At 45.7% G+C, this 11,211-nt stretch overlaps 2 non-coding genes across 2 annotated transcripts; both read right to left on the bottom strand.

Moving 5' to 3' along the window:
• Positions 1-402: 402 nt before the first annotated feature.
• On the bottom strand, positions 403-474 carry TRNAC-GCA (transfer RNA cysteine (anticodon GCA)). The gene has a single exon. It is a non-coding gene; the product is annotated as a tRNA-Cys (tRNA).
• Positions 475-6,418: 5,944 nt separating this feature from the next.
• TRNAC-GCA (transfer RNA cysteine (anticodon GCA)) lies at positions 6,419-6,490 on the bottom strand. Its single transcript has one exon. It is a non-coding gene; the product is annotated as a tRNA-Cys (tRNA).
• Between the last annotated feature and the right edge of the window lie 4,721 nt (positions 6,491-11,211).

Here is an 11,211-nt window from a genome sequence, read left to right on the forward strand (position 1 = left end):
CCAGGGAGGGGGAAGCAAGTAATGCCAGACCCACTCTGGGATTAAAAGTGAGACAGGGGGCTTCCCTGGTGGCGCAGTGGTTGAGAATCTGCCTGCCAATGCAGGGGACACGGGTTCGAGCCCTGGTCTGGGAAGATCCTACATGTCACGGAGCAACTGGGCCCGTGAGCCACAATTACTGAGCCTGCGCGTCTGGAGCCTGTGCTCCGCAACAAGAGAGGCCGCGATGGTGAGAGGCCCGTGCACCGCGATGAAGAGTGGTCCCCACTTGCCACAACTAGAGAAAGCCCTCGCACAGAAACGAAGACCCAACACAGTCATAAATAAATAAATAATAAATAAATAAATAAACAAACAAACGTACGTGAATTTCTTTAAAAAAAAAAAAAAGTGAGACAAAGCAGGGGGCACCCGGATTTGAACCGGGGACCTCTTGATCTGCAGTCAAATGCTCTACCCCTGAGCTACACCCCCTGACCTGGCAGAGTGGTATAATTAATGCCTTTTACCTGTGTTGACACACCCAGACTCAGTCTTGCTGGTTGGGATGTCCTGGTCAGCTCTGCTTCTCTGAACCCTGGCCTCACACCTGCCAGAGACCAGCCCTTCTTCCCTCATAACTTCTATGTGCATCTGGCTGAAGACCCCCTGGTAGCCTGGTTGACCTTTAAAGGTGGGGAGACCTTTCAAATCATCCAGATAATCCTCTTCGGTAATGAGTCACTGAGCATCTACTGTGTGTCAGGCACACTGGGATGGTGACATAACTGTGACTAGGTGACAGTGCCTTCTCCTGCCTGAAAGAAGGTTCAGAGCCCATGTCCAAGGGTTATTTAATGACATAGAATAATGTTCATGAGAATTCATCAAGTGAAAAGGCAGTTACAGAACAGTCTGTAAGGAATTATAGATGATTTCAGCTTTTTATGTGTTTTTATTTGCCTTTCAACTTTTCTATTTTGAGCATGTTGCCTTTGTAAAAACAAAAACAAAGTTACGTAGGAAAAATGATACTCTAGAGGAGTTCCGCTTCTAGGAACCTCTAGGTATCCTTCAGAAATATGCATGAATGCACAGTGAGTGTGGAGACTCCCTGCAGCCTTTTTCTGGATTAGCGCTAAACTGGAAACCACCTAAATATCCATCAACAGGGAACTGGTTACAAACACTGTGGTACAGTCATAGGAATATGATGCAACAGTAAAAGATAAAATTGGTCCAGAGTTCTGTCATGGAAAGATGCTTAAACAATACCATTAAGTGAAAAAAGCAAATTGTATGACATATACATGTATGATATGAGCTCATTTGGGCTTTTAAAAAGATACTGTGTATATGTATTATTATGTAATAAAAAGATTATACACATATACAAAGAAACTTATGTATAAACATAGGTGTCTACATGTCCATACATATACATATACACGTATGGAAGGAAATAGACCGGATAATTAATAATGGCAACTCCCAGAGAGTAAGGAGGGGCTTCTTTTATTTTCCAATTTTTGCATGTACAGTAATAACCCAAATGTCTACACAGTTCCAGCCTTCCAGGTCCTGAGTGGTAAAAAAATAAATGAGAGAAAGCACTGCAGATATTGTCCAGGAAGTCTTTGCCGCCTTCCAGTGGCAGCCAGCCCTGCCCTCCGTCTCCCTCAGACCCCAGTCACTTCCCAATCCAAACCCCTCCTGGTCTCTCCCTAGTCCGTCACCTCTGCCACATTCATTTCAGGCCTTTCTCTTTCTGCACTGCCGTCACTCTTGTTTCACACACCGGTTTTCCAGCATCCACCCAGCTAGAAAGGCAGGATGTCCTGTGATGTCGGACTGAGGGCAAAGGGCACCCCTGCAGTGGGCCAGGTCAATCCCCTGCCTGAGACCTACACCCAGCAGGTCCCAGACCCCTCGGCCACACCTGCCCCCTCCACCCTGCCCTCCTGCAGCCTCCCCAGAGGCCTCTCAGACTTAAAGGAACCAGCACCCAAGTAGACTGAGGGACACCCAAGGAGCAGACAAACTGCGTAGGTGTCTGAGAATTATCAGAGGAACGCTCACTTCCCAGGTCAGCTGAGTCTCGCCATAGATCAATATGAGGATGGCAGCGCTTTTAAAGGCAGAGAAAGGTTTTTATATTCATACCTGGAGCACGGTATTCAAGGAAGGGACAGGCCCCAGCTCGGCGATGAAATCATTATACACAATTGACAAGGCCTCCTCCCGGTCAGAGGGAGACGGCTGGACTGGGGAGGAGGGGGGATATTAGGGAGCCTCCTGAAGGCAAGAAAGAGGCGAATGCAGCTTCTTCCCATGCGGAGAAGGAGGAAACTAAGGCCGCTGTGCCTGAAATGGATACTGACCGCAAGCGCCAGGGGGCGCCCGTCCCCTCCATCTGGGCTCGGACTGTACTGGCCCTAAAAGCGCCAGTGCCTGTCCTTGGCAGATGGCTTCCCTTACTGAGTCCACCGATGGAAGCAGCCAGCCGGCCTGCAGCTCTTGCTGGAGGGAATATCACAAGGTATCAACTGGAGTGCCGATGGCCACCCTGGGCCAGCATTGGGAGGGGCCCACCCTCCTTTTCGCCTCCTGCATTATCATTCCCTTATGAAACTGCCCTAACCTTCCAGCAAGGAAAACTGCGCAAACCACTCAGCCTACTGTGCTCTTTGTAGGGAGACTAAAGGGTCGAGGGGGCAGTAGTTGACTTAGGTTCCGGCTGAAAGGCACATGAGTATTGAGGGCTGCAAGTGGGGACCCCAGACATGGCCACACCAGGGGTGGCTCTCAGCAAAACCAGAGGTGGTGACAAAGACACAGAGGCCAAGGAAGTGAGAGGATGGCTCACTATCAAGCAGATTTGCTGTTCCCCCTGCCCCAGCTCCAGAGGCTGGAATACTGCCTTCTGCAAGGGAGGAGAGGGGACCAGCAAACATCTTTTGTAATGGCAAACTCTACTTTATAAAGGACAACTTGCCTCCTAGGAGCTAGGCATGCAGTGAAGGCTGGCGCCTGGTGTCCCAACTCGGCAGTGTAGAACATGCCAAGAACCATCTAGAAATATCTAGATACTGTCTAGACATAGAATATCTAGAACTATCTAGAAAAGGGGTTGGGAGAATTAGACACACACAGGGCACACGTAGAGGCAGCGCTGGAAGAGCCACAGTGATGGAGGAGAGTCTCCACAGAAGTAGAAGTGTTTGTGAGGAAGGTAGACGGACCACAGGCAAAGACCTCAAAGGGGCGAGGAATCGTGACCGCGAGGCCAATAGTGGGGTCCATAATGGGTGGGCGGACAGGTGAGCCAGAAGGTAGCTCTGGAATCACGGAAATACAAAGAGATGAAAGAGATTGAGGTCAAAAGGAGAATAATGCACGGTCTCAGTAACAGCAAGGACAGGAAGAAGTAAAAACTAGAAGAGGTATCAGAAAGGACTTTTCAGATCAAAGATCTTGAAAGGGAATATTTCCTTTTTTCAAAAACTTGAGGTATAATTGACATAGAACAATATATTAGTTTCAGGTGTACCACATAATGATTTGACGTTTGTATACATTGTGAAGTCTAGTTAACATTTGTCACTATACGTAGTTACAAATTTTTTTCTCCTGTGATGAGAACTTTTAAGATCTACTGTCTTAGTAACTTTCAAATATGCAATAGAGATTTATTAACTATAGTCACCATGCTTTACCTTACGTCCCCATGACATTTATTTATAACTGGAAATTTGTACCTTTTGACTCCCTTCACCCATTTCATCCACCCCCTCCCCCAACCCCCAGCCTCTGGCAACCACCACCCTGTTCTCTGTATTTATGAGCTTGTTTTGTTTGTGTGTTTAGATTCCACATATAAGTGCAATCATGTGATATTTGTCTTTCTCTGTCTGACTTATTTCACTCAGCATGATACCCTCAATGTCCATCCACGTTGTCGAAAACGGCAAGATTTCGTTCTTTTTTTGCAGCTAACATTCGGAAATGGTTCTGAGCGGTGATCAGGTTCACATGTGGGTTAGGAGTAGATTTGGCCGTGAGCGCAGAGCACCCAGAATGACAGAGGACTAAAGCAAAACACAAGCAAACAAACCAGAAGTTTCTTCCTCTCTCCTGTAAACACCCACACTCAGGTGGTCCAGGATTGGCATGGTGTTCCATAGGGTTAAGGACCCAATTCCTTCTTTCCAGCCTACACAGCTTTCATTCCAGACGTCTCTTCATGGTCCAACACGACACCTCCCACTTTAGCATCACCTCTATCTCCTAGCCGGCGGGAAGGGGAAGAAGAAAGACAAGCTTCTCTCCTTCAGAGCACCCATCACTTTTGTCTACATCTCATTGACCAAACTTGTGCCCTTTGCCTTGCTTAACTCCAAGGAGGCTGGGAAATGTAATTTTTCTTCTGTGAAGCCATGTGCCCAGCTAACAGCCAAGAAGGAGGAGGGAACAGACACTGGGGAGAAACATCCAACCTATGTTTCACCGTGCCTCTTGATAGCTGCAGGGGTGAGGAGTTTGTCAACATTATAGGAGCCAAGAAGATGGAGATCTGGAAGCATCATTAATGCAATTTTGACATTACCGAGGATGAAAGCAGAGGGGAAGCAAGGAAAATATGATGGTTAGCCTGCTTCTGAAATCTTCCACGAAGTCTGTGGGATCCCCAGTCTGGGTGCACACATCAGTGAGGATAAGAAGTATGGAGGGATATTTGAGGAGCTGGGACCCAGAAAGGGCAACGTGGGGAGGAAGGGATGGGAAGGGGGAGAATTCTGGCAGCCTCCCCGAGTGGGAGGTTGAAGGGAGAGGGACCTCTTCAGGGGGACGCTGGGCACCAGATGTAAAAGGGGGAGTTCAGGGAAAGGTTAAGGAGGAAGGAACTGCCCACTTTTAACGGGGTTCCACGGACTGGCTCTGGGGCTGGTAGGATTGGGTTGCAGGGATGGAAGGAGAGGAGAGGAGGCAGGATGGATACTGCCATCAGCGAGATGGTCCTCAACCTCAGGAGGTGGCCAGGGAGGTCAGGGACAGGAAAGGGACCAGCAACCGGCTCCTAAGCCAAAGGTCCAAGTGTTTATGTACCTGGAATAACAAATGCCACCTCCCCGAGGAAAAAAGCACAAGTTTAAAAATTCAAGTCTCTTGTTAACAAAATGAATGAGCTTTAATGAAAGGGAAACTGAAGCATAGCCCTGAAGCTAAAAGGAGTTTTGTTTTTACAGGCACTTATGTCCTGTGCTGATAAGAGAACTCAGAGGAGACAGAATATTTACAACATGGGGAGTTAGACAAAGAGCTATTCGCCAACTTATCAAGTTAGACAAAGTCTCAAGGAAGACTGGACTTGACCGTGTTCTGTCTTAAACTGCTCTTTGTCTGTATTGTGTTTTCCTGCCATTCAATGGAAAGAGATTAAGACTTTCTTGCTGTCAAATAGTTTTATTACAGAGAAGCTGTTTTTAGCCCATCTGAAGTATAGACTTCTGTGTTTATATAAACGTGGAACGTCATGAAATATATTTTAAGTAGTTGTGAGAAAGGTCATAGAAGACGGTTGGTGCCGGGGATAATAAAATTCACGAACTGTACTTGTGAATTACATGCTAGAGCTCTGAACCCACAATGAATTCTTAGATCATCTACCAAAATGCTCAGCTGTTTGTTCTCCAAACCATAGAAAGCCATCGCGTTCTTTAGTTTTGAGATAGCTGATATAATTCACTGGTCCCTTCTGCAGAAGTTTACTTTTAAAGTTTGAATGAGACATAAAATCGTCTTTAATAATTACACAACCTAAACTTATACTTTCACATGTGGATATTTCATCCTCCGCAAACTGTCTCAGCCCCATGAGGGCTCATTCCCTGAGAGGCACAGATCCTGGTGGTTTGGCTTGCAAATAGAAGACCAATTCCACCCTGTCCCATGGAGAACGACTGGATTGAGAAAGGGAAAAATTAAGGAAACTATGAAATGCTGAAACAGCAAATTTTCCTGGAAGATGCCATTAAGGTCAAGTCATAAATCATGTCCACATAAGGATGCGGAAGAGGAGAGCCAGAATATAAGATGCTGGGCAGACAGAGCTGGGATGAGGTAACCTGGGTCTGAGAAGGCTTCTGGAAGCTCTACTAAAGCTGGTTTCAACTTAGCTGCAGACTAGGAGCGCTGGGGGTTGTTTACGATACCTGGGCTCCACCTCAAATACACTGATTTAATTGGTCTGGGGTGAGGCCTGGGAAATGGCATGTTTATAGACTTTTCACGTGATTCTAATTTATATTTACAGTTAAGAACGGCCAACTACCATAGTAAAGCTTCACCATTTGCTGGTTCTAGAAAAAAAGTCTTTATGTTGATGTCTAATGGGGAAGAAGTTGAAATGCAGCACCCAAGGTAAAAGTTAAGAATAAGTAGGGGGCACCCAGATTTGAACTGGGGACCTCTTGATCTGCAGTCAAATGCTCTACCCCTGAGCTACACCCCCTTCTGCTATGGTGTGACTTAATTAATATTTTTCATCTGTCTAGCCACACCCAGACTCCGTGTAAACCTATGAGTTGCCACTTCAGGATGGCCCTCTCTTGGGAACTGCCAGGCCTACTGCAGTGAAAACTCATCAACCTGCCACAGAAAAAGCAACAGGTTCTCTCCTCAAAAACCCAACAGCCTATGTCCCCCCTCCCACCCACTTCCTTCCCAGCCCACAGCCCCAGTGTGTGGGCAGCAGCCTGGAGAAGCATTGACATTGGCTATAGAATGGCCTTCAGAGTCAGATGCCTGTGCCCATCATGGTGGGCACCTAAAAAACAGAAACTCAAGGTGATTGAGGTGTCTGTCCAAACCCACCTAATGAAGGCCTGACCCTCATAGGCTAACATTCGGTTCAGAGTGCTTTCTACTAAACTATAGTCTAGGACACAAATGACCCTCCCAACCGCCATGTCTTCAGTTAATATAGATGGAGAATCATGGAGAATGACCCATTCCTAGAAACAGTCAGAATTAGGTGGCTAAGTGGACTTAGGAATCCCCCAAATCATTAATGGACCTAAACTAACATAATTCAAGGACCAAACAATGCTGATGGAGAAGAACCATATTCTACCTAGAGGCTCTCTGATCTGTGGACAAAGTCCTATCCCACCTGGATGATGAGCTTACTTTGATTGGCACCTTCCATCTCCACAGCCACACCAAGGCCCTGCTTCTGCTGTTGTCACGGGAGCTGGTAAGCTTTCTCTCCTGAAAACTCTCTCTGCCGCCTACTGGAATCTCTCCCTCTTACCCCCCAGCTTCCCCCTTGGGGCCTTAGCCACCCAGCAGCCGCTTCCCCTCCTCTCCTGGCCAAGAAGCTGGGGAAACACTGATTTCTATACTGATTCCTACCATGATGCTAAAGTCCTCTGGATTTCTCTTGTCAACAGTATACAGCCGAGGAGCCCCCACATATATCACCTTATTATACATCAAACCTTGGGGACCAGCATCTCATTATCTCCATTTCACAGATGAGGAGACTGAGGCCCAGAGAAGCTAAACTTCTTGCCCAAGATCCCCTGCATATATATATGCATATATATAATATTATATATAATAATATAATAACAATAATATAATATTATTATTAATATATAGTATTCTATATGTATTAGAAACTCTACATTGAATTTTACTGATATTCAGGAAAGAGAAGTTGCAACACCCCATGACCCCTTAGCCTCAGGCAGAGAAGCCAGAGTGTGTGACTTAAAGGAAATTCCAAAAACTCTCTGAGCCTCAGTTTCTTATCTGTAAATTGGGGGAAATATCAATTGATATGAGGATTAAGTAAGATAATATCCTTAGGACAGTCTCTGATGTGTAGTAGGCACTCGAATACGACTAGCCATTATTACTACATTTCTGGATAATTCTCACCTTCCCAATCCGGTCAGGTCCCTGGTTTTCACTGCTTTACTGAGCTCTGGCATGAGATCCTTTCTTGTTTGAACGCCAGGTGTATCCTTACTTGGAATCTGATTGAAATCACCAGAGTAATATTAATGCAACTATCTCTCTTGATACTGGAATAACTAGTGTTCTCTTGGGTTCTGTTGCAGGAAGCTAGTTCTTTCCAGTCTCTCTTTTTAAAACTGGATTTTAAATATATATATATATATATATATATATATATATATATATATACACACACACACACACACACACACACATATATTTATTTATTTATTTATTTATTTATTTGGCTGCGCCGGGTCTTTAGTTGCTGCATGTGGGATCTTCGTTGCTGTGTGCGGGACCTTCGTTGTGGCACATGAGATCTTTAGTTGCAGCACGTGAACTCTTAGTTGCGGCATGTGGGATCTAGTTCCCTGACCAGGTGTTGAACCCAGGCCCCCTGCATTGGGAGCGTGGAGTCTTAGCCACTGGACCATCAGGGAAGTCCCCAAAATGGAGTCTTTTTCATTAAAAAAATTTTTAACTTTTGAGCCCTTTCACCCATTTCTCCCACCCCTCACCACCCGTCACCACCCCTCTACCTTTGGCAATCACCAATCCATAGGTTTATCCATATGTCTATATCCTATGTTTTTTATTTACCTCCTGTGAATAACATATAACTGTTTCTTTAGTTCAGTGGCATTCTTTATCTTTTTACTGTGGTATTTCATACATTTATATTTAATGTTAATACTGATAATATTTTGGTTTAAATTTTCTATCTCTTTTGTCCTGCAAGTCCTAGTTTCTTTTTCTCTCCTTTGTCTTCTTTTGTAGACTATAGGAAAAGACCCTCAGAGGTTAGAGATGAGATCCCTGCACCCTGGAATGCAACTGGTGAAAAATCCACAAGTGTCCATTGAGCTAATGGACCCCTCTGCTGAGGGGATCACCAAAAAGATGGTTAGTGCGCGGCTGACAGAAACTGGGACTGGGATGTACATGAGGGAACCAGTAACCTTGTCTGCTGTTGACAGTAACCTAAACTCCTTAGGTTGGAACTTGCATAGAATAAAAAATAGAGAGCTAGAGAATAAAATCATTGGCACTTGCCCTGTGCTGACCTGGGTGGGGACAGATGTATCTGGGTACAGCGATGTTCTCAGTGTCCTCGAAAGTTGGCCCTCAGAGAGGTACAGAATCAGCTCAACCCTCCCAACCGCAGACCCTCCGACTGCCTTTGTTTGGATTGCAGGCTCACCAATGACATGCTTTCTTTCCCCCGCATCTGTGCTCTTGCTCCAGCACAGGAGGTTACCTCTGCTTAACAGAGAGAATAGATTCAGCTAGACCTCAACTCCTTGATTTCCCTTCGTATCTCAGAGACAGCTCTCCTCAGCTGTCCTTAGTCCTTTCCCTTCCATCTCAGAGAAAAACATTCCCCTCCCCTCCCCCTTCCAAAGTAAATGGCTCCATCTGTACTCTTGTCCTCAGGACTGAATGATTCAATTTTCTCCGTCCTGTTCCCTCCCCAGCCAAAAGTATGGTCAAGTCTCTAGCCTAAGTTAAATTAGGTTTCCCACCTTCCCCTGTAGCTACTGCTGTATTTCTCTCTGGATTACAGTAATTTTCATTTTCCACCTCTGCCTCCACACACTATTCTTCATCTTGCATATCTTATATAAATCACCAAGTCCCACATATTATATCCTGAAAATTTCTCTGGAATTCTTTTTCTCCTCTGTATTTGTTTCCTTACTCTGTATGTGTCACTGGGCAAGTTCTTCAACTCTGTAAGCTTCCATTTCTTTGTCTTAAATAGGGATAAGTTTCTCGTGACGTATAAATATGGCAACTTCAGATAAATTGCCCAGCATGGTACTAACACATAGTAGGTGCTCAAAAAATAATATCAGTTAAGGAACTGTCTTTTGGCAAACTCCCAGCTGCTCTCTGTGATGTCTCCTAAGTGACCTCCTGAAGTAAAGGAAATGAATTCGCTTCTTTGCATCCACAGCCCTCCCTATTGCCCACAGAACAGTGTCTGAACTCTGAAACACATTTTACACACACTCACACCAACATGCATGGTCACACCCGCACCCCCCCACACACACACAGACATGCACACATATACCTTTTCCACCCAGAAAGCACTCCCAAAGCATTGCGTCTTTGTATCTTTACGCTGTCTGTCTGGCACGCCTTTCTCCCACACTGCCTGGACATGCACCTTCCAGACCCAGCTGACTCCCCCCATCTCTGCAAAGCTGTCACGAAGTCAACCCTCAGAGCAGCCCAGCTGTGCTCTAAGCTCCTTTCTATCACATCCAACATAGTTTCATGTTGCAAATCACTCTTCCCTGCGAGAAAGAGTGAAGGATGAACCATCGTGTCTAGATTTCACTCATCCCTGGGTCCTCTCAAGGCCTGGTCTCTTGCTCGGCAGAGTAAGCATTTGAGGAACTTAACTGACGGACTGATCGCTCTCTAGGTTTTGTTCTCGGCCACAGAGAGAGAGACGGGGGAGAAGAGGATTCAGGGCTGTGGACAGAGGGCTCCCCGTGGACCCACTTGGCCGGGGGACAAGGGGAAGAGACCCCTGCCTGCTGCCTGCGGGCTAACCCCACTGATTCAGGACCGCAAAGCAGGGGGCGTGGCTCCAGCACTGCAGAGGTACCAGTTGTTCGTTCATCTGCTGGGTGACAGGATGCATAGTAGCTTAGACCTAGTCCGCAGACTAGGAAACTCCGGTTGACATCTCCATGCCCACTACTTACGCATAATTTTATTCATTTAACTGTTGTTGTTGTTTCTTGGCATTTTTAAAAATTTTTTATTTTATATTGGACTATAGTTGATTTACAATGTTGTGTTAGTTTCAGGTGTACGGCAAAGTGATTCAGTTATATGTACCATTGAGTAGTTTCTAAAACCTACTAGGAGTGCACTGGACTAATGCCTTCTGAACCTTTACTGATTATAATGGGGTCAAGGGGATGAGCCCGATAGCATCCAGGGACATCACATGGCCTCCTACTATGCCACCCTGAGAGGGAGGTTCTAGGGTTGTTCCTACAAACCCCAACGAATGGGGATCTCCTAAATCTTCAATGGGGACCCATGTAACATGCATGTAGCTAAGTTTAGCTACCAAAATTGCACATAAACTAGGGAGCACCTGGATTTGAACCAGGGACTTCTATTTTTATTGAAGTATAGTTAATTTACAATGTTGTGTTACTTTCAAGTGTACAGCATGATTCA

The sequence above is a fragment of the Balaenoptera acutorostrata genome, chromosome 7, assembly GCF_949987535.1.
Source record: "Balaenoptera acutorostrata chromosome 7, mBalAcu1.1, whole genome shotgun sequence".
Taxonomy (NCBI): domain Eukaryota; kingdom Metazoa; phylum Chordata; class Mammalia; order Artiodactyla; family Balaenopteridae; genus Balaenoptera; species Balaenoptera acutorostrata.